Consider the following 25,867-nt stretch of genomic DNA (forward strand, 5'->3'; position numbering starts at 1 on the left):
GGCCGGGCCGGGCGGGCCGAGGGGGAGGGCCGGGCGCGGCGGCGGCGGCGGCGGCGAGGACCGGAGCATAATGGTGGGAGACTCGGCCGCGGCGGCGCGGGGCGCGGGGCGCGGGCGGGGGCGTCCGAGCGGTGGCGCCGTCGCTTTGTGGAGCCCGGCCCCGGCTGCAGCCTCTCGGGCCGCCGGCGCGGTGCGCTCGCCGCCCGCCCTCCGAGAACCGCCCCGAGTGGCCCGCCGGGCTTTGTGCAGGCGGGCGGGGGCGGCGGGGCCTGCGGGGATCCCGCCCGCGCCCCCTCGCCCTCGGCGGGTCCGGGAGGGGCGGGCCGCAGCAGGAGGACCGTGCAGGGCCTGCTCGGGCCGGAAGCCGGGGAGTCGCGTGAGCGCCGCCCGCCGGGCCGGCCCTTCCCGCGCGGCCAGGCCTGGGGCCCTCGGGCCGGGGTCCGCGGATGCGCGGCCCTGTGAGTGGGGGAGGGCGGCGGCGCGCTGGCCGTCGCGGCTCGTTGTTGGAGGGCGGCGGCCGCGGCCGGGGCAGGGCGGGCCCCGAGGACCCAGGCGGGGCCGGGTCCGCGTTCTGTGGGGTAGCCTCGGCGGCCGCCAGGCCTCCGTCTCCTCAACAGGTCCTCCCGGGCCTCGGCGCGGCGTCCGGAGCGGGGCCGCCGACTGCAGGCCCGCCCGGGACCCCGGCTTCCACGTGGACGGCCCCTCGCGCCCCCCACCCCCACCCCCACCCCCGTGCGACCCGCGGTGCGGTGTTCGTGGGCCCTGGGCCCGGGTCTGGCTGGGCGCTCAGGGCAGGTGCCTGCAGGTTGGAGGGACCCACGGGTGCCCCGAGGTTTAGGTCCTGGGCCCTTAGGTCCGCTTCATCCGGTGTTTTGCATCCTACAGTAAGCCTGCCTAAAAAGAATTTGGTCTGTTGAAAAGCAGAAAGTAAAAGGCTTGTTTTGTTTTAAAGTGAGAAATGAAGTAGTTGTAGCTTACTAAATGTGGGATGCATAACCTTTTCGGGTTTTGGGGTCATTGACTCTAAAGGTTGGAAGTTATTGAGGAGACAGTCTTGGTTGTACTTTAAAAGTTTGCTTTCTGGTAAGCACTGTCACCTTTGGTTTTTCTGAATTCTAATTTGTACAGTAAGAAGATAGAATATGAATTTTGTACAGGCATGTTATTTTCCACGTCTTTGGCGAATTGGCGCTGGTTATGGTCATTTTTGGTGGATTCTTTATAGGATGGTTAGGCTAGAGATTCAAAGAGTAGGAGATGTGGGATGTGTTTATGAGAGAATCAATTTTTTTTTTTCTTAACTCTACCTGTGGTTAACAGAGGATTTCTGTCTTTTACATGATACTTTCTCCCCATAGATGTTCATGAGAAAACTGAATCTCCCTTTCACATTCTGTAAAGTGGGCAATTTATTTCTGCAGTTACCTGTTGCAACGTGTTTAAATACACCTGTAAATGATTTACAGAGAACGATCACTTAAAATGTTAATTTTCGCTTCTGAGCTCATGCTGAATATTCCTGGGACCTGGTTATGTTGGTACTTGGAGTGGGGTGTCTTTTTTCCGATTTCCTTGAATTGACACGTGTTTATGTAAACCCTTTCCTAACTCTACCCCTTTTTCCTTAGGGGTTGTTCAGGTAATTCTCTCACTAGCACTGTAATAGAGACACCCATGCATTTTGGCATACCTTGAGATATTAAGTTAATGAAGAATTCTGGCTTTTGTAATAGAGGTATCAGATGCTGCCTTCATATTGCTTAAAGACCTAAACCTTTGGCGTCCTATTTCCTTTACCTTCCTTTACTATCCATCCATTAAATTCTACATAGTAAATGTCATTTAGGTAAAGAGGGTGTATCTGGAAAAAAAAAATGGAGTTAATGGTCAGACTTTGCCTTATGATAGCTAAACACTTTTCACTGTTTGAAAACCTTAACTTGGACTTAACACTGAACTTTTTTTAATAGGGTGATTAGATTTTTTTTTTTTTTTTGGTCATTTAGATCAGAGAGGTGGCATAGCAAAATGATCCCTGAGCCAGATGACTTGGGTCTGAATCTCCTCTGTCAAAGTAACAGCAGGCAAATTAATTACACTTACCATGCCTGGTCTCAGTTTCCCCATCTGGAATACAGGAATGATAGTAATTGTACCTACCTCATAGACCTATGGGTGCACAATAGTCTAATAGTGATTAGACTAATTCAGTTCAGTTGAGTAAAATTCAGGCTAATAATTTAAACTCATGTGTACAGGAGAGAAGCTCTGAAATTACAGCACATCGTGCTCACATGTGTCTTGTTTACCGATTTGTGGTGTTGTGCACCTCGGAATCTGTATTTTCAACTTTAGTCATTTCAGAAAGTTGGAAAATAAGCATTTGTTTGTTGTAGTCCTTGTGGTTCATTTACTTGAAGCAGTGTTAAGGGTCTTTTCATCATTACTTTTTTTTGCTTTTACTTTTTTTTTTTTTTTTTTTACTGGTAAAGTATACATAACAAAATTTATCATCTTAATTTTAAAGTGTATAGTCTGGTGATATTAAATTCACACTATTGTGCAGCCATCACCACTGTCCATCTCCAGAGTTCTTTTCATTTTGTAAAACTTAAAATCCAGTCATACAAACACTGACTCCCTACCTGCCTCCCCCCCCCCGTGCCTGGCACCCACCTATCCTGACTTCTGTATCTTTGATGAAGAGTCTGGGTAGCTGAAGTACATGGTGTGAGGTCTTGTTGTAACTGTTGGTAATCAGTGAATCATTTTCTCTTTTCTCACATCTGTCACCCTGTCTGTAACTGCTTCAGGTCGTATGTTTTATATTTACTTGAAGCAGAAGGACTTTCTGAATAAAGAATAACTGCTTGTCATCTCTTCCTTTGGAAGAGGAATTCATAACCTTCACCAATATCTTTACTAGAATTTTGACAAGTAAAAAATAACTGAATTGAGTTTAATTTTTACCTGTATGTATTGAGCAGTAACTTTAAGTTACTCTTTTTGTGGTGGCGTCAAAATTTAAAAAACAAATCTGCTTTGGTGCAGTGATTTCGTGACAGTCATTAGTGATCTAAAGGTTCTCTATATCATCAGTGGTTTTGGTCTTGATTTTTGAAACATTTGGTATCTACAAGTTCATCACATAAATGAATACCATAATAATATGAACCAAATGGTGTATATTCATTGAGTCTTAGCCATTGTGCAAAGTCCTTTACATATGCTGTTCCACTTTTAGAAATCCTACAGCACAGCAGTCTTTGTTTTAACATGAGAGGCCCCACCACCTCCTCCCACACCCCATTCCAGCCTACGCTCTTTAACAAGAAGTGGGCAAACGAGGAGTTTTGTGAGAGAATGTGCTCTGTAGAACCTAAGTTTGAGGATCCCTGTGAGAGGAGGTAAAGTGATACAAACGAAGCTTAATGGGAGGGAGAGAACAATCCAAATCTAAATACCCAAGAGTATGGTCTTTTTGAGTAATCAAGTCTTAGCTGTATTATTTTAAACATGTCGAACCGCCGTAAGGAAAGATCTTATCGCACATGTGTGTGCCTGTTACGAATAATTTTTCAGGCAGAAAATTCTTAAAAAGTTGTTTATTGTGAAAATGCTGTATTATACTTAATGTGAAAGTTATTTACAAGTGTAAATAGTCTATGTTTTACTTGGACGTTAAAAAGTATTTGTGTAGTAGTTCATTATTTAGTAGGGACATTTAGTATATTGTTAGATACTTATTTACCTCAATTTTACATCTAATCTATGTGGAACTAATAAACATTTAGACATTTAGTCTTTGTATTATATTTTCTATTCAGTAGTAAAAGGTTAAATGTTTGCCTAATTTTACGTGAATTTAAAGAAATTACAAAGGTAATGGGATACTGTTAAGTCCACATTTTTCAGGCATCCTAGGACTCCTCTGTTCTTCAGTGTTGAGAGGAATATATCTCGCAGATCACATTATATTGGAAAAATGTGTATTGATGAAAACTTGTGTGGTGTTTTATTTATTTTGTAAACTGAGTAATATTTAAATATAGTAGGTTACCTAATTTTGTTTTAAATAAATGCTTTTGTAGTTCACATTACTCCATAATTACTGTTTCATAAGATTACATTAAAATGTTGTATGTTCTGACAATAGGTAGAATGTTTTAATATCTCGTTCATTAAACATTGTTCTTTATGGAAACATAAACATTGTTCTTTATGTTTTAGACACTTGCTAGGTAACAATTACTGAAGCAAGTGAAAGGTGACAGAAGAAAGTAAGGATAGGTGCTGTGGAATAGTATATTGCATTTGAGTTAAGATTACTTTTGAGGTTTTAACACTGATTTCAGATTTATTCTGATTTGTAACTTTGTGATTTTATTATGTTCATCACATGAGGATTTTTAAAAACAACTTTGTTGTGATTAATACTTTTTTATGTTCTTCAGATATTATCTAAGTATTTAGTGAAAGGTAGACCCGCTTAAAAATTTTAATATTTTCCCCAGTTTGATATGCTTACATGCTAAGTAAATTTAAAATATAACGAGGGAAGAATCTTCTTACCTAGGTAGGCATGTATCATGTAAACACAAAAATATTCAAAATTTCCAATGGATTTGTGGAAAGTTAGTCACCTAATGCTAATTCTCACAATTGGGATTAAAAAATGCTAAGTTTTTTGTTTTTGTTGTTTTTTTTTTTTAATCAGGAAGATACAGGGATTTATAGCAGGAGAATCTGTCATAGATATATTTTAATTTGCTGTGTATTGACATTAGGTCCTTTGAGAAGTTCACCTTCCAGGCAGTTTTAGAAAGCAAGGTTCTGGGGCGCCTGGGTGGCTCAGTCGGTTGGGCGTCCGACTTCGGCTCAGGTCATGATCTCGCGGTCCGTGAGTTTGAGCCCCGCGTCGGGCTCTGTGCTGACAGCTCAGAGCCTGGAGCCTGTTTCAGATTCTGTGTCTCCCTCTCTCTGACCCTCCCCTGTTCATTCTCTGTCTCTCTCTGTCTCAAAAACAAATAAACATAAAAAAAAACAATTTTAGAAAACAAGGTTCTATCATCTACACCATGCTTGTGGCAGCACCGTTTTCTTAAGGTGTCACTTAGTGAACACCTACTTTACTAGGCAGTTATACTCTGGTTCGGTCTTCGCTACAGCACAAGGAGAGAAGTGTTATTACGGTATGATTATATGATAAATTACATTGCTACAGTACAGTTGTAAGTACCCTGTGACTTACAAGGAGACAGCTGGACCCAGTGAGTTAAGTACCAGTGCCAGAGGTCACACAGCATACATGATCAAATGGGTTTTGAGTTCAAGTGTATGACTGCCACACTTATACTCTATTTGGCTGCTGTTTCCCTAAAACCTACCAACTACTGGGCTCTTTTTACTGTTATACCTTCATCCACCAAATGTACATTTATAATCCTGAAAAAGCACAGAGTAATAAAAGAATTTAACACTATGCCTACTCTCCTTACAAAAAGTAGGAGGTGGGAAGAAAGGACTGTTAGGTACCTCCTGGTAATCAGAACTTTCCAAATGCAAAGCTCTGGTTAATTCCAATCTCTCTGGTAAATGACAGCTAGTAATCCGAGAGCAGGCATCAATGATTGGCTCATTGTCTTGCTGTCACTATTGGCAGTCACACTATGAAGATAACTTGGTGCAGGTGTTGGGGCCAACTTACAATCTTCATTTTATTTTATTTTTTTTTTATTATTATTATTTTTTTTAAAGAGGTTATTTTATTTATTTTTGGGACAGAGAGAGACAGAGCATGAACGGGGGAGGGGCAGAGAGAGAGGGAGACACAGAATCGGAAACAGGCTCCAGGCTCCGAGCCATCAGCCCAGAGCCTGACGCGGGGCTCGAACTCATGGACCGCGAGATCGTGACCTGGCTGAAGTCGGACGCTTAACCGACTGCGCCACCCAGGCGCCCCTACAATCTTCATTTTAATACTTACATATAGAAGAGAAATGTCTGAGAATTTTCAGAATTCACTCCAACAATAGAGTGTTCTTGCTATATGAGAGGGAAAAGTCATTGTCTTGAGGAAGCTTTTAGCATTCCCTTTGCTAAATAAGTTCAATTTGGATGGAAGTAGCTAATTTCTTGGAAGTAGCTGTAAGTACTGAGGCTTCAGAATTCAGTAGGTGTTTACTATTATCTAAAATAAAGTAATATGAGAACCATATGGTGGAGACCTAGATGAATGGAGTTGTAGCCTGCACAGATCCAGACCATCTTGATACTCGTCAGAAGGGATGTTAGAGTGGGATATTAAACGTGGTTTTCCCATTTAATGGCTGTAGAAAGATTTTTAGGAAGAAGGCTTAATGAAAGGGTAAGCATGGAAACCATGTTGGCTTGAAAGCTGCTGTGAACTTTTTAGTTTTTTTTGTAGATTCTTATCTGCCTGTTGATTTTTTTTTTCCGTCTCAGAAATGCACCTGAGAAACGGTGTCTGGGAGATCAAGTCCTTAATTTTTGGGTTTTGACATGTAGCACGTCTCCTTTACCCGATTCTTTCAGTAGGAACAAGTGAGATTAATGTATTTGGGATTTCCACTGATACCATATTTAATTTTTCAGGCATTTTATTTATCATTAGAGGTGTTGTCTTTTTAAATTATAGAGTACATAAAGTTTAAGGTGATTTATTTTTCTATTGTACTTATAATTTAACCTATTTTTTAAGTTTATTTTTGAGAGAGAGGCAGAGAGGGGGAGAGAGTGTGCACGTGCACACAAGTGGGGGAAGGGCAGAGAGACAGAAGGAAAGAATCCCAAGCAGATTTCCACGCTGTCAGCCCAGAGCCTGATGCGGAGCTCGATCCCACGAACTGTGAGATCATGGCCCCAGCCGAAATTAGATACTTAACTGAGCCACCCAGGTACCTCTACATATTTCTTATATTTTAAAACATTTAATATGTGATGTCAAAAACCTGTTTTCTCTTTTTTGAAATACCTTCTTAGGTTACTACTCTGCACACCTGTATTAACACAATTTTAAGAAGTCTCTTGTAATCTCTAGTCATGTTGGATTGTTTCAGGTAAGAAACTTCTGTTTGAATAATTTGAAAGTTAAATTTTATTTTCTGAGGATTATTAGAACTAGCTTCTAGTCCCCATTATTTTCAGGTGAACAACCTGAAACAACCACGAAGCTGAACAACCACGAAGCCAGTTTAAAGTTAGTCTTTCTCTTGGCTCCCTACTTCTGTAGAAGCCAGGGTACACGGCAGCTGGTTTTTAGATGGGGAGGAAGCAGCCCTGTGCACACTTCATTTCCTACTGGTCCCCGGCTTCTTACTGCTTTTTCTAGTTCTACATCATGTGACAACACACAGCTTTTAGAGTGTGTTGTCATATTTTCTTTCCTATAAATAATTTTCTCAGTTTTAGAGTACCAGATATGTTCAAAAGCAATTATTAAATTGCTGTTGTTAGAATTGCATTTTTCCCCCAAGAGAACACTTTTAATAAAATGAGGCACAATGTTTAATAAGGCAAAAATTCACACAGAGGGTTAATATAACATCACATTCTCTTGTGTGTCCTGTGGGGAAAAAAGGAGGTATAGAATTGAAGTAGCTTAAATTTTTTTAGAGCCTTTACCATTACAAAGTAATATATAAATTTGATGTACCTAACTATCTTGTTCTGAAAATAAATTTTTTTTAAAAATATTTATTTATTGTTAAGAGACCGAGAGAGTGTGAGCAGGGAAGGGGCAGAGAGAGAGAGGGAGATACAGAATTCGAAGCAAGCTCTAGGTTCTGGGCTGTCAGCACAGAGCCTAATGTGGGGCTCAAACTCATGAACCGTGAGATCATGACCTGAGCCAAAGTCAGATGCTTAACCGACTGAGCCACCCAGGCGCCCCTGAAAAGAAAATTGCTGAATCGTGTTGCTGAATTACATTTATTATCATAAAGTTTTAAATATCTATATATTTATAGATAATTCACAAGATTTCAAATACATAAAATTAAGAAATCAGACACTGAAAAGTAATTTGACTAAAGTAAAAGTACATATATTTTCCATAGGTGGACCTCAGGCAGTCAGGTCTCTCCATGATGATATTGTTGCAAGGTGATTGTTGAAGTTAATATTCCTTCTCAACATACATCACATCAGTGACCACATCAATGTCAACCATTTAAATTTAAAAGGATTCTCTTGAAATATCCGTTGTAGACAGAAGAACTAACCAATTTAGTAATGTTTTTGTAGTACCAGCAATAGCACTTTTAATCTTATCTCAGTTTCTTTCAACTACAATTTAGAATAAAACAGTTGTATCCCATTTATTCACAGCCAAAGAAAGTAAGTTCTGCTGAGTGCCCATAGTCAATCCAACCATGGCTCTCTGGTACAATGGTATATAAATAACCTTCATTAAACTAGTAAGTTTTAATATTTACTAGACTGAATACTGTACCTTAGGACAAATTGAGACTGTCAAGTCCCAGGTAAAAGTCTAGTAGCACCCACGTCAGTATTACCCCGTGAGTGTTCAATAATGTTTGGTGTTAGTGAACTGGTATTTTCTACCTCAATTCTTAATATGGACCATAGAGAGCAAAATGGAGATGTTGACATGAAAAATGTTAGAACATAGCCCCTTGCAAGCTAGTGTTACAAAGACACCACTTACAAAATATCCTAGGCTTTACAGCAATAAAATCTTTGTATCATGCTATTGATTCGAAGTTGGTTAGAAGGCCTAAGATATTTTGTGAGTGGTTTCTAACCAACTTCATATGAATTGTATTTTAAATAGCATCGTCTTCTAGAGTTTCACCTTGAAGAATAGAGTGGGGATGTTAGACGGGTGTACGACCGGGATTCAGTGTTTGTTCTTCAGTAGAGGTGCCGCTTCCTAGAATGATTCTAAATACTGTAAATAATAGGAGCGGGATCACAGGAAGTTTGATTTATAGGAAGTAATTGAGAAAAATCTGAATTCTTTCAAATGAAATGCTGAACCGAATGCTGGCTGTTGCAGCATCTGCCCTCCGTGTCCTGGACCCCGGGTGGCGGGAGGCTCTGCTTCTGGTCTCTTCCCTGCGCTGAGGCCTGGAATCTGTTACCAGGCAGTGCACGGAAGTCTCTGTGAACGTGTCCTTCACTTTCTCCCCTGGGGACTACAACAACCTGTCATTCAGGAAATTTTGGAGTCCACTCTTATGCCCTGCTGTGCTTTATGTAAAACTTCTTTAGCCAGTAATTGTTTATCCTTCCAACAGTGGGTTTTTGTTTTTGTTTTGCTTGTTTTCAGTGAGCAAGTATATTGGTTAATATTAATAATAGTTTGTAACCTTTGGTTGGGTATCCACCTTTCACTTCCTCATCCCACTGCCAATGGTGAAGTCAACTCAAAATTTACTTGACAGTTTGTGGGCATTTACGTTCTCCGCCGAGTCTCCTCTTCTCCACCTTACTGCCAGCCGTCAGTGATTTGTCCCTCAGTTGAACTGCATTAGCCTCAGCTGGTTCGTATTCTGTTGCTTGTTTTTATTTAAACTTTACCCCATAATCATCTTGCCGGTTCCTTGACCTGAGAACCCTGACGGAGATTTTGGTATAATTCCTGGTATGGTGCTGTACATGGCACGTGGAGGTAGGCAAGACTGCCTGCGTACTGTAGGCACTACACCACCATCTGGGCTCTAAATCCTGCTGGATTTCTCAGCTGAGCTCATTTTCCACTTTCTGTCCTGACTTACTAGAGCCCTTTCTCCTGGGCGAGAGCAGGCTTGTGTGGGAAGTAACATGCTGCGCCTGCCGTCCTCTTCACCTGTGCCCTGCACATCTGCCCTCCAGAAGCCTCTCACCTGCTGTCAGACACATGTGACATCTCCCACCATCACAGAATAACACAGAGCAGCAGACATCGTGCTGAACTGCACACCTGCTCTGGTTTTCTTTTCTCCTGTACTAACCTTTCTGAGCACCCGTCAAAAGAACCGTTTCCCCCTTCGTTTCTCCACTTCTTCTGGTCCAGTGTCCTCCACCATCGGGTGATTGAAGCTGCTCCAGCGAGGTCACGGTGACGTGACCTGTCGGGCTTCATTCTGTGGTTGTGAGGCACGGTTGACCATCCCCTCCTTGGTTTCTGAAATGCCACACTCTTGAGCTTCTCTTGAGCACTTCTGACTGCTGCTTCTGTGTTTGCCAGATGCTGCTGTCCTTTCTTCTCTTTCTCCTCTTGATTTTAGAGGGAGACTGTGCTCAATCCCACAACCCTGGGATCAGGATCTGAGCCGCAATCAGGAGGCAGACGCTCAACCGACTGAGCCACCCCTGCACCCCCGAGATGCTCTTCTGCCTAGAAGTGAACGTGAGGTGCCCCTGTGCTCTGCCCTCGGAACCCTGTTCTTTTCCTGCCTGGCTCCCTCCAGAGTCTCATCCCTGCTCATGGTCTGTTATCATCAACATGGTGGTAGTTACTGTATCAGCTTAGATGCTTTCAGTTCAAACTCGGAGAAGACCGTGGCTCACACTGGAAGTCCAGGGATAGGACGGACTGTGGGTCATCCTGTCAGCAGCTTGGAGGCCTGTCTTTCCCTTGTGCAGTCACCCCTGCCCCCAGCAGCAGCTTTATTCTGAGACTAGTGCCCCTCATGGTTGCAAGATGGCTGCATCACGTCTAGAACTACTGATACTCAGAGAAGGAGGAGGCTGTTTTTTAGGGGCAAGGGCATCTGTCCTAGAAGTAGAAGTGAGGAGGGTGGAATTACTATGACTGATACTGAATAACCCTCCGAGCCAAAAAGCTGTTGGGGAACTAATCGCTTTCTTTGGCTGGACAATTCTTCAGTGACTTCCCAGTGTCTTACGTTATAGTCTCGAATCCTTCATAATGGCTTATGAAGCTCCTCCCTGCAGTCTGGCTCATGCACACAGTACCACCTTTGATGCTACTCTTTGCTTCAGCCTTGCTGGCTAATTTTAAATGTCTGGAGGCTTTGGGTTAAATGTCACTTCTTCAGGGAGAGATGAGGGACCACAACCTCTTCCAAAGTGCTTCCATACTTTTTTTTTAGTATTTTTTAATGTTTATTTTTGACAGCGAGAGAGATGGAGCATGAGCGGGGGAGGGGCAGAGAGAGAGGGAGACACAGAATCCAAAGCAGGCTCCAGGCTCTGAGCCCTCAGCACAGAGCCTGACGTAGGGCTCGAACTCACAGACCACGAGATCATGACCTGAGCCGAAGTCGGACGCTCAACCGACTGAACCACCCAGGCGCCCCATACTTTTTTTTTTTTTTTTTTTAAAGTATGTACAACGTGGACCTTGAACTCAGTCCCTAAGATCAAGAGGTTCCTGAGATCAAGAGCTGCACACACTCCACTGATGGAGCCCCCTGGGCATGTCTGGCTGCAGCCATTTCTAATGCTGATGTGATGGGATTATTTTAGAAAACAATGTGCCTTCATTAACCACAGTTAATAATTACATGCTTCTTGTAGTTTCCTGGGGACTGCCTCCCCTCCCCCTCATTCCCAATAACCTGTAAGTTTACAGGTTAAAATCCTTCTTAACACAGTGGCCTAGGAGTTACTAAGCACAGGCCAGAAATGTGAATGAGACCAAACCTTTTTTGACACCTTTCTTCAGGGTTGCAGGAAACACATTTTAACCAAACTAAAACTGAGAGTACTTCAGGAACAGAGGTTGTATTAAAATAACGGGTATTTGGCACTTCAGCTGTGGAAAGTGCTCATCAGTGTCTGTTGTTGTCTGTGTCCTCTGTTGCCATACACTTTGCTATGTGTAAGGTAGTGGTTGAGATTTCATAGTTTCTGGAAGATGTAATAAAACATGGAATTCAAAGATATTATAAGCTTTGATATGTTTATTACATCAATTCAATATAAAAAACAAGACAAGAATGTCTATTACCCAGGCCTGCTCAGAGGTTAGATGTCAGCTGAAATGCATTCTTTTCTCGATGTTTGCCGCTGTTGCAAGAGTGTGTGCCGGGAGCCCGCGTGCCACTGTCTCCCCCTGCTTTGTGTGTTTGCGATCTGTGATCTGCAAAATGGTCCCATAACTTCTTAGTTCTCCTCTTGTCATTCATTATAATAAAATTCACGTACAGTAAAATAAGATTTGCTCCTTCATGAGAGTAAAATATCCTTAAGTGGACTGCTAAATAATTGAGGGTTTAAAATTTTTTTTTTAATGTTTATTTTTGAGAGAGAGACAGAGCCAGGGAGAAGCAGAGAGAGAGAGAGAGAGACAGAATCTGAAACAGGCTCCAGGCTCTGAGCTGTCAGCACACAGCCCGATGTGGGGCTCGAACTCATGAACTGGGAGATCATGACCTGAGCCGAAGTCGGACACTTAGCTGACTGAGGCACCCAGGCGCCCCAAGGGTTTTAAAAAATTCTCACTGAGTCTCATGTAATCAGAATCTACACAGTGGAAAAGTTCACCTGCAAAGTTTGGTCTAATTTCATGCATTAAAGAGATGATATTTTATAGGCAAACGTATTAGGAAGAAAGAGAGGTCTATATAAACCGATTAAATTCCTTCAAAGATTTATTTGTTTTAAAGTTTATTTTGAGAGAAAGAGCGTGTGCTAGCAAGTCAGGGAGGGCTGGAGAGAGAGAATCCCAAGCAGGCTCCACACTATCAATGCAGAGCCTGACATGGGGCTCAAACCCAGGAACTGTGAGATAATGACCCGAGCTGAAACAGAGTTGGATGCTTAACTGACTGAGCCACCGAGGTGACCCTTCATTCAAACATTTATTAAGCAATAGGTGTTACCTGTAGTATAAGCTCTCTACAGCGGATGACATGGACCTTCCTGTTGTCCCTCTGCTGTTGAACTCCTTAGCACAGTGCTGATGTGTACCTAAATAGTTCATACTCTGTCGCTTCTGAAGTACAGAATTGTTATGTGTCCTTCAAAGTTGATGTTTACCAGTGTACAATCTGCAAATTATGACAGATTCCTCTTGGAAAAAAATATTTGAGAAACAACGCCTTTTGGTTACCTTAGCATGGGCTGGTATGGTTGCTGTGTTGTAAATAATGGCTTCAAAAAATAATTCTCGACACAAACATTATGACCCTGTTCATAGTTTTTTAAGTTCCTGAAAGACCGTGATCATGTCATTTTAACTGACTTGTTAGGAAATAATGTTATGCGTGAGTTATAGGACAGGGAATACTCTGCCATGGTGGCAGTGATCAGCCTTGGCTGTATATCTAACTGGAAAGCTCATAAAAGCTTTGGTTTTCTTCATCTCCCTGCTTAAAATGGTTTGCAGGATGTTCTCTTTATCATGTTACAAAAATGACTATTTAAAACCTCTGAAAAGTAAAGATTACATTATAATTATAGTCCATCTTTTTATTCACAGTAATGTTATGTCAGGTCACCACAGACAGGGAATTCACCAACATTGATCCTTTGCTTCTGAGGGAAAAACCCAGGGTTACATTCCTGCTAGCCCTCTGCTCACGTTTCTGTAACCCGAAATGCCATTTCTGTTCTGCAGTGTCATTTGCTAAAATCCTTATAAAACAAGCCAGTATATGCAGGCAAATTTAACCTCTTTTCATATGGTGTCACTTTTTGAAACATGGCAGGCAGCCAGCACTACCTGAGGAGGGTCTAGTGTTTTCTTGACCCCAGGTAACTGGACTGTAAATTTCTTGGACTTTCACCTCAGAACAATGCCGTCCACTACACTTTTTGATCTGTTATCACCTCCTGGATCCATGAATGCAGCTGCTTTTCCATCTTTTGAGCACCGTCGATGTTACCGTAGCACTTTCTGGAGTAGCCTCAGGCACGAGTGGGTGCACTTCTCCTGCCTGGTTCTGGGTGACGGGGCAGGTGAGTTGTTAGGGACAGCCCTGTGACCGGCTGCCTGAATGAGGCCTACCTGACACGTGCACCCTCTCCATGAGGCAGCCACAGCCTGCTGTGCTCAGGAGCCCTCGCTTAGACTGTTCAAGCTGGGAGATCACCAACAGAGCGCAGAAATGCAAAAACCATGCATTAAGTAGACCGCAGAAAGGGCACTGTTTACTGTCTGGGCTGGAACAGGAGGCGGAACGGGAGCTGGGAAAGTGTCCTGTCCTGAGTGACTGCGGCCACAGGTACGGATTTCAGCAAGAGGGGAGTTCACACGTGTGAGTTCTACAAATGATGAGAATCTGCCGTAGGTATGTATCTGAAGTCTTTCTGTGTCAGGGTTTTTATGTTCGTTTCATGTTTGTATCTTTTATTTTTACTTGAAAGTTCATGGCTACAAGTGAAATATGAGAAAATTCCTCTTATTTTGACTTCCTTTAATTGGACATCTTTTCCTAGTAGTTTTATCTGTAGAGAACACAGATGAGCACTTGTGTAGAAAAGGGTTACACATGTTAAAAAAAGTGAAGACATATTTGGCCTCCGTGGCAATCGTAAGAAAAGCAAAATAAGACAGGATACAATTTTTGCACTTTTGTTTTTGATTGGAAATGAAAACAAGAGTCGTTGGAATGTGTGGCTCTTGATCTTGGGAGTGTGAGTTCGAGCCTCATGTTGGGCATACAGAGATAACTTAAAAAAGAATGAAAAGACCAAAAAATCTAGAGAGGCTAACTGATATCCATAGTGGTTAGAAATCTAAAAACTCATACCCTTTATTTAGAGGAGAACTCCTACCTCTTACAGCATGACCCTGGGAAACCATCTGTCATCAGGGTGGTGGTCTGATATTTGGTGGATATTTAAAACAGCTTTTAAAGGAAAAGTGCATCTTTTAAGAAACATGCATACTGGGAAGAGGTTAGTGGGTCAGTGGTGAACAGTAAGGGAGGAGATAGAAAATTAACAAAAGTCAAGCACACATATGTAAAAAGCATGTCTGATTTGCAACATGAGCTCACCACAGGACATGTGGCAATGTCTGGAGACCTGGGACATTTTTGACTGTCATGCCTTAGGAGAAATTATTGGCATCTAGTGGGTAGATGTCAGGGATTCTGCTAAGAGCCCCACAGCATAGACGCCTGCTCTGTGACACCCCGAGGTAGGTAGGTAGGTGTCTCTGTGCATGGTGACGACCCTGGATTATTAGGGAAACGTGTTTGCTATCTCTACATGCTGTCTAAGCAGCTAGGCTGTGTCTGATAGATGTTTGATTGCCAGTCACCTTGCTTTAAGGAAATTTTAGTGCTTAAAAAAAAATCATCATCAGGGCACCTGGGTGGCTCAGTCAGTTAAGCAGCTGACAAGCTCAGGTCGTGATCTCATGGTTCATGGGTTTGAGCCCCGCGTCGGGCTGTGTGCTGACAGCTCACAGCCCACTTCAGATCCTCTGCCTCCTTCTCTCTCTGCCCCTTCCCTGTACTCTTTCTCAAAAATAAATTAAAAACATAAAAAAAATCATACTTATTTGGAAGATTTATACATCTTGTTTTTAATTATTTTAAGTTCCAGTATAGTTAACATACAGTGTTCTATTAGTTTCAGGTGTACAATATCATGACTCAACAGTTCTTACATGTCTTGTTTTTAATAAGGATAAACTGTTTTTGTATTTTAGTTGTTTTACTTATGAGTCCTGTAACAGTAACTCTTTGGAAAAGCTTTTTTCCTTGTCAGGTGATTAATTTCTTAAGATAAATATAATCAGATATGATACATACTTTAGCTTAAAGACTTATTTAAATTAAAAAGAAAAAACAACTAGTGCTGTCACGTTTAGATAGTGTGAAAACCATACATTTGGAGGTAGATTGGTGGATTATATTCTTTTGAGAGACAGCATAGTATGGTCTGCATTTTCATCACTATCCAGCACATGACTCCGAGTACCTACCTAGTAAAAGCACAAAGTAATTTGAGTCAGATTAGGAATACAAACAAAAAATACCTTCATATTAATATTTTAGGTTATGTAGGTACAGATCTTTTCATTGATACTTGAAACTTGGCAGTATATAATCTGACATTTCTTTGATATTTTTTGGTGGTAGAAGAGGATATTATAAAGAGTTTTAAGTTTTTTTAAACTGAATTTTATAATTAATTGTTGTTTTCTGTTATTAAGGATCAGCTACTATGTACAGTATTGAGTGTTTGATACCTAGGTCTTGGGAACTTGAGGAAAGTAATTTAGATTTAAAATACATGGCAGGGGGTGCCTGGGTAGCTCAGTTGGTTAAGCGTCTGACTTCGGCTCAGGTCATGGAGCCTGCTTCAGAATCCGTGTCTCCCTCTCTCTCTGCCCCTCCTCCACTTGCCCTTGTGCTCTCTCTCCCTCTGTCTCAAAAATAAGCATTAAGATTTAAAATCTGTGGCAAAGGGGCACCTGCGTGGCTCAGTCAGTTAAGCATCCAACTTTTGGTTTTAGCTTAGGTCATGATCTCACGGTTCCTGAGTTTGAGCCCCACATTGGGCTCCTTACTGACAGTGTGAAACCTTCTTCGGATTCTCTGTCTCCCTCTCTCTGTCTCTGCCCCTCCCCTGCTTGCTCTCTCAAAAGATAAATAAAGTTAAAAAATATATATATGTGTGTGTGTGTGTGTGTGTGTGTGTGTGTGTGTATGGCAACATGTTAATTATTAAAGCACAGAAGATTCATGTAATTCTACTTTTGTAAGACTCCTCATGTGAATAAGCTGTGTCCTTTGGCTTCTGTGACTTGTGTTTTAAGTGCGCAGTTCAGTGGTTTCTAGCACATTCTCAAGGTGGCGCAGCGCTTTCACTCTCTAATTCTAGAGTATTTTCACACCCCAGAAGGAAACCCCGAATCCATTAACATATTCCCCATTCACCTCTCCCAGCCCAGGCAGCCCCTCCTCTGCTTGCTGTCTCTGTAGATGGGCCCATTCTGGATGTTTCCTGTCATTGGGGTCCTAGGGCATGTGGCCTTTTGAGTCTGGATTCTCTCACTGAGCATCGTGTTCAAGGTTCACCCATGTAACAGGTGTCCGTACTTCCTTCCGTTTTATGGTTCAGGAGTTTTCCGTTGTATGAGCAATAACCTAGTAGATAGACCATATTTTATTTATCCAGTCATCAGTTGATGGATATTTGCGTTGTTTTCATTTTTTGGCTCTTACGAATCACGCTGCTATGTCTATATCCGCACAAGTTTTGTTGGACATAGGTTTTTCTTTTTGATTGAGATCTAATTGCCATACCAAGGTGTACTGTGTGTTGATTTGATACCTTATGTATTTCCATATGATTATACCATGGAGGTAGCCAACACCTCTATCACATCTCATAGTTATGATTTCTGTTGTGGTAAGAACATGTAAGATCTGACTGCTCAGCAACTTTCAAGTGTACGATATAGTATTGTTAACTGTAATTACAGTGCTATGCATTACACCCCCAGAACTCATTTATCTTCGAATTGGAAGCTTATACCATTTGACCAACATCTCTCCAATTCTCTTGGTCATTTGCCTAGAAAAATTGCTGGGTCATATGCCTCCTCTCGAGAAACTGCCACACTATTTTCAAAAGCCACTGCATCATTTTACCTGCCCACTAGCGTTGTGTGAGGATACAACTTCTCCCCATCTTAGCTGGCACTTGCTTTTGTCTTGTTTTTTTGAGTAGAGTTTTCTTATGAGTGTCAAGTAATATCTCACTTTGGTTTTGATTTGCATTTTCCTAGTGATCCGATGATGTTGGGCGTCTCTTCATGTGGTCGTTGGTCATTTGTTTATCTTCTTTGGAGAAATGTCTCCTTATATCCTGATATCTTTTTGTATCATTGCCCATGTTTTAAGTGGGTTGTCTTTTTATTATCAAATTGTAAGAATTTTTTTTTGTAGAGTATGCATAGAAGTCCTTTTTCAGATATATGATTTACAAATAGTTTTTGTCTTGTGGATTGTCTTTTCACTTTCGTGATGGTGTGCTATGAAGCAAAAAAGCTTTTAATTTTCATGAAGCCCATTTCTTGGTTGCCTTTTCACATGACCTCTCGTTCTTTTTTACACCTGCTTTGTACTCCACTGGGTGGGTGCCCCATGCTATGTTTAACCAGTCCCCTATTGATTTAATATTACAGATAGTGCTATAATAAATGGCTTTTTGTGCATATCATTTGTGATTGTGTCAGTGATGTTGCTCGCCCAACTAGTAAATGCATACATGATTTTGGTGGTTACTGCCACCTTCCTCACATGAAGACTGTGGTGTTTGTGTTCTTACCAGCAGGGTGTGAGGAGGGTTGTTGCTGTGCTGCTGTACAGCAGAGGATCTTGCCAGGCTCTTCTACTTCCAATAGTCTGATAGGTGAGAAATGGTAAAATGGAGTCTCAGATTACTCTTGTAAAAGATTTCCGTAAGCACTTGGGACTAAATCTCAACTTTCTATCTTCATGCATTAATCTCTTTTCATGTGCCAGTCCTGCACTTATTAATTATATTTACTAATAATTAGTTATGTATTAATTCCTGGTAGCGTTAGCTCTTCCTCATTGTTTTTCTTTTTGTGAAAATTCTTGCTATTCTTCCTAATGAAGTTTTATGAAACCGTTTTCTTTCTTAAGAAAATAATTTTGAATATTTGATTGAAATTGTATTAACTTCTAAATTAACTTAGAAAGAATTGGCATTTTGATGATCCTGAGCCTTTCTACCTGAGAACATGGTATCTTTCCAGCTATTCGATTTTACATTTGTGTTTTTCAGGAGCATGTTATAACTCTCACCATATTGGTTTGTGTATTTCTTTAAGTTTATGACTACTAGATATTTCATTGTTTTTAATCTTTTGTTATAAATGGGATATATTTTTGTTTCTTCTAAATTATGTATATGAAGACACTGCTGCATGTTAATTTTTTATCCTATTAAATAAAGTATTTTGATTGAATTTTTTATTCTTCTTAGTTTTCTGGATACATAATCATACCATCTGTGTGTGCAAATAGAGGTATTGCTACCTTCCCCCCACCCCATTCCTGTTCCTCTGATTGCTTCCTCTTGTGTAACTGCACTGATAAGTACCTCCAGTGCAGTATTACATGAGAACAATGTAGTGAGGACCCATAATTCTTTATCTACTCTAGCAGAGAATTCTCTAATAATTCATTAATGCTGACTTTGTTGCTACATGCATGTATATGTACACATAGTTCCCTCAGTTCATTTTTTTTTACATGAATGGATGTTAAATTTTGTCAAGTGCCTTTTCAGCATTTACAGAGGTGATCATATTCTTCTTAGCTCTTCTCACGTTAATTATGTTAATGTATTTCCTAATATTGAACCATCATTTCATTCCTGGAAAACTGCATTTATTTTAATGTGCTGTTTGGTTCTGTTTGCAAAAATTTTATTTAAGATTTCTGCAAGGATATCCATAAATTTATGTGTATTGTTTCTTGTTTATAATATAAGTTTGTGTGTTTATTGAATCTAAGAAATTCTCCATTTCACCCTGATCCCTCTTATGTTTCTCTCTGATGTGGACTGGATACTCCGGTTCTGCCTTACAGCACTCGCTCCAGGAATTTGCTGTCTGCTTCCTGTGTTCAGTCCTGTTTCCTACATAGCACAGGGTTCCCAGGTCTTCCTTAATTATGGTGTATTTATTCATATTCATAGCTTCCTGAAAAGGGGTGCATAGGGCATTCTTTTCTGGGTTATGTGCAGATGGAAAATCTCTTCGCAGTAAATTCAACCTTCACTAGTTGATTGTTTGCATAGTTACAGAAATTTGGGTTGAAAATAATTTTTCCTCAGCATTTGTAAGGCATTCTCCCATCATTTCCTAGCTTCTACATTGCTGTTGAGAAATCCGAAACATCTCAGACTGTGGCAGCCTGGGGGCTCTGCTGCTTTCCGCTGGTGTTCTGACCTTTGAAGGCAGCGTGCTTTGGCCCTCCTCCCATTCCTGTGCTGGGCACCTGATGGGCCCTTTCCCCTGCACATGCCTGTCTTCATTGCTAGGTTCTTTCCTTGAATTATTTCTTGGATAACTTTCTCCCCTCCAGATACTCTTTCTGAAACTCTTGTTATTCGGATATTGTATCACCTATAAGATTTTCTCCTCTGGCCTCCTGTTGTGCGTTTCTTGTCTTTTTCTTCAACTTTATGGGACATAGCCTAAACTTATCTTCTATTCCTTTAGCAGGGTTTGTTATTCATCATCTTTAAATATTTTCTCAATATTCCTGTTTACAATGTTCTATTTATGGGTTCATAGATACATTCTCTTTTCCATCTCTTTGATATTTGTTATGTGTATTTTGAAAATCTTTACTATTCCTGCATTTTCTGTTTAAGTATCATGTCCTCTCCCACCTCCCCTGGTTTTCTGTTTGCATGATACGACCTTTTTCTTTGTTTTATTGAGAAACTGTTCGCCAGTGTCTGGTGATCCTTGGCTGTCTGTCCATATTTAAGGGTGAGGCACTAGAAAGATATATGAAATTCTGCATATGGGCTTTACAGTAAGGATGTCAGTGGGCCAGATGGCTGCTTCTTAGTTTCCCTCGGACATCAGTGTCTGTGATAATTTAATTTCTCCACAAAGTTCTCATCTGGCCTCTTGCCTGAGCCTGAGATTAGGTACCTGGAATTTAGTGGTAGAAAGGAGCTGCCAGGTGTTTACAATTCATCGTGTAGCTTTTTATTGAACCTCCTGTTTTTCGCTTGTATATCACCACCACCCTTGTTGCTGCCAGATGCACTTTCTGGTTCTACCTATTCATAGCCTTTGTCTCCTGTTCCCTCAGGGATGCGGATGGGTGGATGTCTGATTGAACCTGCCTGACGGCATTACAGATGCAGGAGTCTAATGGCTTCTTATCCAGTCTATTAAGTAAGGCCATTTATTCAGCATCCCTGGTTATCCCTGCACCTGCTGCCTCCTGTTCCCAAATTTTCCTGGAGTTGTAGGCCGGTGGCTTGCTTCTCATTACTACACCCCTGTGTAAATTTGATCTTTCGCTCTTTGGCCAGAACATTTATAGTTCATTTATCTTTTTATCTTTTTTCATTTTTTTGTAGAGTATATGTTCTTCAAAGATACTTGTTTTGTTTGTTGCTTTTAGAGAAGGGGATAAAATAGAAAAATCTTTATTCTGTCATCTAAGGATTACTTTCTTAAATCAGATTGTTGCCTCTTCTGTTCTTCTGAAGTTTAAAATCCTGTTTGTTGCTGCCTATTGAAATTATGTGGAAATCCACACTGGTGTGGTCACTCTGGACTTCGGATCTCAGCATACCTCTCTGTCTCTTTGCACGTTACAGTCACTGTGCGTTCTGCCTTCCTCCATCCCAGGCTTTCTCACATGACTAGCTCTTTTTCATCATTCAGGTCTTACCTCAAATAGAATCTCCCTAATATTCTAGGATCATCAGGATTGGTTAGGTTATGCTGCCATAACAAGCAACCTCCACATCTCAGTGGCTTTAAAGAAGAGTGATTCTTGCCCATGTGACACGTCCCTTATAGATGGTCTGGGAACACTGCTGTGCACTGTCCTCATTCTGGGACGTAGGGTGACACAGCAGCCACCATCTGGCTTTACCCATGGCATAAAGAAAAAAGGGCATAGCCTATCAGAGAGAGAGAGAGGTTCTAAATCTTCCCAAATGGAATTGGTATAGATCCTTTTTACACAGATTCCATTCGCCAAATCTAGTTACGTGGCCAAACCTAATTTAAGGGCAGTGAGGGAGTTCAGTCCTATTAGTGCCAGGGACAAGAACTACAAATATCTGATGAATGAACACTAATGACACTGCCATGGCAATGTGACCAGCCAGTGTAAAGGAGCTGTACTAGGCAGTGTTCTCCAGGGACACAGAACCCACAGGACACATGCACGCACACACATGGAGATTGGTTTTGCTCTTTGTTTATGGAGGCTGGGAGGTCCCCAAATCTGTTAAGCTGGAGACCAGGAAAGCTGGTGTTGCGTTCCTGTCCAAGTAAAGCCAGGGGAGCTGATGGTGTAAATCTCCGTCCCAAGTCAGAAGATGAGATGAGCTGACCAGCCACCCTAATAGGCCCAGGCCCCCCGTGGATTGGAGGAGGCCCACTTTTGTGGGGAGGGAAGTCGCTTTACTGAGTGCACCCATTCAGATGTTGATCTCACCCAGAAACTGTGTCTAACCAGCCTTGGGCTGGTGGCCTGTGAAATTGACACGTAAAATTAATCGTCTCAGGAGGCCTCACCATTGCCTTTTATTTTTTTTATAGGACTTGGCACTGTCTGAATTCATCTTGTTTTTATGTGTATTATCTGCCCGCCCCCCCTTTCTGAGTTGTCCACCACGTCCTGAGTACCTAGAGCAGTGCTAGGCAAACAGGCGCTCGTAAACCTGTGTACGTGATGACCCAAAGGCTGGTTTTTAACAGGAGCACGTCATGAAAGCCTTTGCTGCTAAAGAGACTACCGTAAGACTGCTTCTCTCTTTTCTTTCCTGCCCAGTAAACAAAATTAGGTATGCTTTGTGTGAACTGCTGTAGACAGCTAACAGTAGTTTCCTTTAATATTATAGAGTTAGTGGTTAAGTGTTCGAAACACTTTAGTAAAAGTAGTTAAGAAATCACCTCCCATTTGTAATGACATGGATGGAGCTAGAGAGTATTCTGCTAGGTGAAATAAGTCCATCAGAGAAAGACACACACCATATGATCTCACTCATATGTAAATTTAAGAAACAAATAAGCAAAGGGAAAAAGAGAGGCAAACCAAGGTACACTGTTAACTATAGAGAACACACTGATGGTCACCAGAGGGGAGGTGGGTGGGGGATCAAGGATGCACTTGTTATGAGGAGCACTGGGTGATGTATGGAAGTGTTAAATCACTGTATTGTACACCTGAAACTAATATAACCCTGCCTGTTAACTAATTGGAATTAAAATAAAAACTTAAAACCACTTCAATTAAGAGAAAACAAAGTTATGCCAAGAATACAGTGTATGTGCTTGTAACTTCATAAACTTACACTGATGACATCAGTTTATATCACTGGTTAAAATTTTCGTCCAGGGGCATCTGGGTGGCTCAGTGGGTTAAGTGTCTGACTCTTGATTTCGGCTCCCATTATGATCTCGGGGTTTGGGAGATCAAGAAACGAGTCGGGCTGTGCACTGACAGCAGGGAGCCTGTTTGGGATTCTCTCTCTCTCCCTCCCTCTCCCTCCCTCTCCCTCCCTCTCCCTCCCTCTCCCTCCCTCTCTCCCTCCCCCTCTCCCTCCCCCTCTCTCCCTCCCCTTCATCTGCTGATGCTAACTCTCTCTCTCTTTCTCAAAATAAATAAGTAAACATTTACAAAAAATTTTCCTTGGCCCAACAATGTGGAAATGCAAAGTTAGTGGTGTTGTCTAAAAGCAAGTATTTACACCTCTTTGTTATATATTTTTGTGAGATACTTATATGTCTTTGCTTTATAAGGAGAGAGACATTTATGTTCTATTTAATTAATTTTACATTATGAAACGTTTAAAAAAAGTCTTTATTATCTTTCAATCTTTTATATCTTCCCAGTTCTTTTTGTGCCTGTACCAATCACTAGTTACTAGTTTTACTCCCTCTTGTTTGCAGATGACATTCTTATGAAAGGAAGTTTGTTTTTTCCTTGAATAAAAAGTTTTCACATTTCACAAAATTTAAGCTTTTTATATTTATGCTGTTATAAGAACTGTAAAATACTAGAGGTTTTAATAAAAATTTCTGTACATTAATATCCATTAGATTTGGACACATTACCCACTTTGGGTAAAATTGAAATTGTTTAAGGCAAGGCAGAAAAACTAACAGTTTGGGTTTCACACTGCAGTTCCCAAATTTTTAGATCAAGATGATATGCCCATTTTGTTTAATAAATTGTTTAAAAGAGAAGTTATAACTCAGATCGTTCATAGTTTCATAGTTTGATTCTTTGCAGACTTCCATTTTTATGATGAAATCTGTAGAGATGGCAAAACTGTAGGTTGTCATTTTCTGTGTGCTTGTTTCCGACATGTTCAAGATGCAACATGAAATTTCTTTTTTTTTTTCTTAATGTTTATTTATTTTGAGAGAGAGACAGAGCATGAGCAGGGGAAGGGGCAGAGAGAGAGAGAGGGAGACACAGAATCTGAAGCAGGCTGCGGGCTCAGAGCTGTCATCATAGAGCCTGATGTGGGGCTGGAACCCATGAACTGTGAGATCATGACCTGAGCTGGTCAGATGCTTAACTGACTGAGCTACTCAGATGCCCCTGTGAAATTTCTTGATGCAGATATAATTGACATAGAACACTGTATTAGTTTCAGGTGTACAGCATGATGATTCCATCTATTTATATATTGTGAAATGATCACCACAATGAGTTTAGTTAACCTCTCTCACCTCACATACATATTTTTTCCCCTTGTGATGGCATCTTTTAAGGTTTACTTTCTCTTAGCAGCTTTCAACACAACACAGTACAGTATTGGTAACTGTGGTCGCCATACCGTCCTTGACATCCCCAGGGTTTACTTATCTTAGAACTGGAAGTTTGTACCTTTCAACCTCCTTCACCCCTCTTCTGTTTCTGAGCTTGTTTGGTGGTTTTCAGATTCCACACGTAAGTGAGATTGTAGAGTGTCTGACTTATTTCATGTAACATAATGCCCTCAAGGTTCATCTGTGTTGTTGCAAATGGCAGGGTATCCTTCCATTTTTATGGCTGAATAGTATTCCAGGGCGCGCGTGCGCGCGTGTGTGTGTGACATTTTATCTGTCCGTGAACACTGAAGTTGTTTTTGTGTCTTGGCTGTTGTAATTTATGCAGTAATGAACAAGAAGGTGTAGATATCACTTTGAGATAGCAATTTTATTTCCTTCCAATAAATACCCAGCAGTAGAATTGCTGGGTCACGTGGTAGTTCTGTGTTTTCTTTTTTTTTTGAGCATCCTCCATACTGCTGTCTGTAGTGGCTGTACCAGTTTACAACCCCACCAACAGTGCACAAGGGCTCCCTTTTTCTCCACATCCTTGCTGACACTTGATATTTCTTGTGTTTTTGATGGTAACCATTCTGACAGGTGTGAGGTGATATCTCATGGTGGTTTTGATTTGCATTTCCTTAATGATTACTGAAACGTTCAGCACCTTTTCATGTACTTGTTGGCAGTCTGGATGTCTTTTTTGGAAAAATGTCCACTGCAATTAGACAAATATTGCAGTAGAGTGAAATGAATTTTTTGGTTTCCCAGTGCTTGTAGAAGTTATGTCTACAACATACTGTGGTCTGCTAAGTGTGCAATAGCATTATGTATGAAAAAAAAATTATACATACTTAAAAACATTAGTAAAGAATGCTAATCATCACCTCAGCTTTCAGCAAGTCAAAATCACTGGTCACAGATCACCATGGCAAGTAGAATAATAACAAAAAATATTTTGAGAATTACCAAAGTGTGGTACAGACATGAGTGAGCGAATGCTGTTGGAAAATAGCACCAATAGACTCACTCTGTGCAGAGTTGCCACAAACGTTTAATTTGTAAAAAATGCAATATCTGTGAAGCACAATGAAATCAAGTGCAGTAAGAGAAGTTGCCTATATTGAGACCCTCTGCTACTTTTTTAATTGAATTGTTTGTTTTCTGTTGGGTTGCATGAGTTATTTGTATATTTGGGGGATTAACCTCATATCAGATACATGATTTGCATATATTTTCCCCATTCTGTAGGTTGCTTTTCATTTTGTTGATGGTTTTGTTTCTTGGGCAGAAGCCTTTTGGTTTGATGTAGTTCCACTTGTTTATTTCTGCTTTTATTGCTTTGCTTTGGTGTCAAATAATATATATTGCCGAGAGACCAGTGTTTAGGAGCTTGCCCCTTGTATTTTCTTG

General features: G+C 41.2%; 1 protein-coding gene across 4 annotated transcripts in view; it reads left to right on the forward strand.

Moving 5' to 3' along the window:
• ZMYND11 (zinc finger MYND-type containing 11) overlaps positions 1–25,867 on the forward strand; it is a 133,549-nt gene that overhangs the window by 1,040 nt on the left and 106,642 nt on the right. The window contains exon 1 of one of the 4 annotated variants that reach the window (XM_049626750.1): positions 10–73. The exons of 2 other annotated variants lie outside the window; for them this stretch is intronic. The gene's annotated coding sequence lies outside the window, so the exon portion shown is untranslated. Of the gene's footprint in view, positions 1–9; positions 74–5,968; positions 7,080–25,867 lie in introns of those variants that run through there. One more of the 4 variants, XM_049626751.1, reaches the window with a different exon arrangement.

Source organism: Panthera uncia, chromosome B4 (genome assembly GCF_023721935.1).
Source record: "Panthera uncia isolate 11264 chromosome B4, Puncia_PCG_1.0, whole genome shotgun sequence".
NCBI lineage: Eukaryota > Metazoa > Chordata > Mammalia > Carnivora > Felidae > Panthera > Panthera uncia.